This window comes from Curcuma longa, chromosome 8 (assembly GCF_044706935.1).
Source record: "Curcuma longa cultivar G26 ecotype Majalengka, Jawa Barat chromosome 8, ITB_CL_G26_1.1, whole genome shotgun sequence".
NCBI lineage: Eukaryota > Viridiplantae > Streptophyta > Magnoliopsida > Zingiberales > Zingiberaceae > Curcuma > Curcuma longa.
Genome location: NC_133868.1, coordinates 13,751,037 through 13,755,000, shown reverse-complemented (window position 1 = coordinate 13,755,000; position 3,964 = coordinate 13,751,037). Strand labels below are relative to the sequence as shown.

General features: G+C 40.0%; 1 pseudogene; it reads right to left on the bottom strand.

The window, feature by feature from the left end:
- Positions 1-1,300: 1,300 nt before the first annotated feature.
- On the bottom strand, positions 1,301-3,695 carry LOC141834068 (cysteine synthase, chloroplastic/chromoplastic-like; annotated as a pseudogene).
- Between the last annotated feature and the right edge of the window lie 269 nt (positions 3,696-3,964).

Sequence of the window (3,964 nt, the reverse complement as noted above, 5' to 3'; positions counted from 1 at the left end):
GGTCGGACCATTCAACTCGGCCAAAGAGCTTTGGGAGAAGCTCATCGAATTAAACGAAGGCTCAAGCGAATCAAGACGAGCCAAGAGAGATCTCTTGGTAGGACAACTCCAAACCTTCACCATGAAGCCCAATGAGATGGTAAGCCAAATGCACGGGCGATTTAAGGAGATCGTGAACGGTCTTCACGACATAGGAGAGAAGATCGACAACCGATCTAGTGAGGTATGTTTTACAAGCTTTCCCCCGAACACTACAAGAAAAATAGTCATAGACATCGGTTTTCCACCGATGTCTATGAGAAAATCGACCGATGTCTATGAAGGCGTTGTAAAAGGTCTGACATTTTAGATATCGGTTTTTAACCGATGTAGTATTACTCAACGACATCGGTTCTGCAACGGTGTAAAACCGATGTAATATCTGTTTAACATCAATTTTAGCAACGGTTTTCGACCGATGTAATATCACTCAACGACATTGGTTCTGCAACGGTGTAAAACCGATGTAATATCTGTTTAACATCAATTTTAACAACAATTTTCGACCGATGTAATATCACTTAACGACAACGCTTCCAAACCGATGTCATTGATGCTAAAACTGTTGTAATAATACTTAACGACAACGCTTCCAAACCGATGTCATTGAATCTAAAACTGTTGTAATAACACTTATTTTTTTATGTTGTTTGTAAATTATGATCGAGCAAGAGTGACATCAATCTAATTCCCAATAGTACACAATTATCATAATATTATAATTTCATCCAACAAATCACAAATAGAAAAACACCGATATATTTAATCACCTCAATATTTACAAATAACTAAAAGTAACTAACACAAATATTCTTCTTGCAACATATTACACATTCCCTCAGCGTTTTCATCCCAGAAGGATCACCTTCAGCCCCATCGTCCTCTTCTTGGTCTTCGCCATCTTGTTCATCATCATCCTCTTCGTCCTCATCTGAATCACCATCATCCTTGTTCTTTGGCACCAAGTAGTGAGATAGCTAAACCTGTGGAACCATGTCCTTTAAGCTGGGGGACAAAGAGAAGCGATCAGATTTAAAATGCTCAAATTTTTTAGACTATTGACAGGAGAAATAGAACTTGAAAAGAGAAGCGATCAGAAACATAATTGAATAGGATATGAGCTTGAAAGTATGTACTCTGTAGATGCACTGCTAGCAGATGAAGAAGATTTTATCCATCAAATGCAACGAGAAGATGACTAGTGAATAATTCAATCATCAATAACACAATCAAAATGCCAAAGCAAATAATTTTCACAAGCTCATACCTCTAAAATCTCATCTACTACTTCAAGGTCCAAATTCCTGGGTACAAAACCTGTTCCAATTCCTTGAATCTTGTGCGGACCTATATGTGAAGAGTTTTGTTTAAGGGCATAAAAGCATGTTGAAGCATAATAAGAAACACCATATAATGGCAGTTCATACCAGGTTTCCCTCCTTTCAGCAGGCTCAATGCCAATGACCTGAAGAAGTGAGGGAAGAATAGCAAGACTGAAATTCAGGAAATAAAAAAAGGAAAAAAGGCCAACACCAGAAATAGTTCCGCCTGTGCCAATTCCAGCAATAAAAATGTCAATGTATCTTCCCAGATTTCAGGACCAGTAGTCTCATAGTGTATCTGTAAGAGTATAGAATGAAATAACATAGCAATAGAACAAGAAAACTTCTGCTGGTAGAATGTCACCTTTGGATTTGCCGGATTGTCAAACTGTTGGAGCATGTACGCACCAGTTGTTTTCTTCAAGATTTCTTCTGCCTTTTGAACTGCTCCCTTCATGCCTTTGGCAGAATTAAGGACAAGTTCTGCAGCTTTAAGTGCTCATAGAAGCAGGCATAGTCAAAATTAGTTTGTAGCCTTTGGCAGCAGCAATGAATGCAAGACCAAGTCAAGTTTTCAGTCAACTAACGGTCAATGTACACATCAGGTTTTCACCATGTAGATGTCACAGGTTGAGGCATTAGGAGCAAATCAAATGGAAAATAAAAGAAAATGAAATTCTCTTTATAATAGAATATGTGTACCATCTCCAACATGTTAGAAATGTAACATCAACCTAGCTGCTATGCAGATGCCACATGGTGTCGACCATTACATAATATAACGGAATCTAGCTTGAGCTTTAAACCAATTTTATGCAAAAGCAACTCGCTTAGGAAGGAATTAAGATTTTTTAAGGGCATTTTGAAAAGAAAAAAAATTATGTGAACAAAGTGAAATTATCGCCTATACAATTTTATGATATATTGATATGGAAAAATGGAAGGAAACAATAACAGTGAAAAAAGCCATTTGACTGTTCTATCCTGAAAAAACGGAGCAAATATATTATATAACCTTGTATAGTTTCTTGTAAAAAGTACATTAACTGTTCTAAAGATACATTAACAGTTAAAACAACTTACCTATCTTTAACACTGCAGCATGGCTCCATTATCTCAAGTTTGACAGCAATGTTTGCAACACACCCTTTTATGATATTGTTCAGATACACCATTGGTGTCTTACCAATAGAACTGATAGGACTATAAGGAAGCTTCAGTAAACATCTAACACCAAAAGTTCACCATAATAGTACCTGAGCATCTCCTTGGACTGTATAGGGGCATCATAAGACTCATGTTTCTTAATGCTGCAGAACAGAGAAGAACATAAGAAATGCCTTTCAAGCTTTATCCCAACTATATAATGCTGAACTTGTAAATTGAGCTTAGCATGTATTGGTCTTAGGACAATTGTTCTTCAGTTGATTTCATTGACCCATCCATCATCAGGTTCTCATGAGTACCAATTTAAAGCTGAGAATCCATCATATATTAATTTGTATGTAGACTTGTTCACATGGATTAAATAATTTGATCATAATTTCAAGAATGAAGTTGTAACAAATGGGAAGAAATCATATGAACAAGACACTGTACAATGTCTCACAGAGTGCTCCCACTGATGATCTCACAAATGAGGATTCATAAATCATGTAGGTTATCCACAATGTTCCAAATGATTTGTTACATCATACAATGTAGATGATACCTAAAGATAATTAATGTGTTGGTGATGAAGGAACATTTATGATTGAATTTTAGCATAAGCAGACTCAATGGACCCATAAGATTAAGGCAACTAGAATATAGTCAAAGTAATAAAGATCAATGGCAACAATCACAATCACCTTCCTTGAAGATATCCTGGCAGCGACATCCAAATAACAACAGATCGACTAGAAAATGTATCAATTGTCAAATACAAAATGTGGAGATCAATGGCAACAATCACAATCACCTTCCTTGAAGATCAATCGCAGACCTGAAACAATCGAGCTCCATGAAGCCAGATTTCTGTCAGGCATTTTGTCAAAAAGCTGCAGTGCTTCCTTGGTATTCCCTTCCTTTGCATACCCTGCAACCATAGCATTCCACGAAATGGGATTTCTTTCAGGCATTTGATCGAACAACCACCGCGCATGACCCAACTGCCCGCAATTCGAGTACCCAGTAACCAGTGCCCCTGAACCCGAGCACCAAGCACGAGCGGATCAGGAAGGGGAAGGTGAGCCGGTCCGGCCAGATGCCAGAGCGAAGCATGCGGGAGTAGAGGTGGATGGATTCAACCGGGCGAGGACTGCGGGAGAGCGCGCGGAACATGGTGTTGTCCATGAAGGGAGTGGGACGTTCGATGCTAGCGAAGAGGGTGCGGGCATGGCGGAGGTCGCCGGACGAAGGAACAACGCAGCTGGCGAGAAGCCGAGCGACGGTAAAGGCATCAGAGGAGAGACCGGAGGTGACTACGAGCGCATGGACGCGCCTGAGCACCGCCATCAATCGAACTCCTCCTCCACGGGGAACTCCCCGCCCTCCGTCTCCCTGACCGCGCCGGCTGCCTTCTCCGCCACGGATCCATCAGAATCGAAACCCTCCCCATTCTT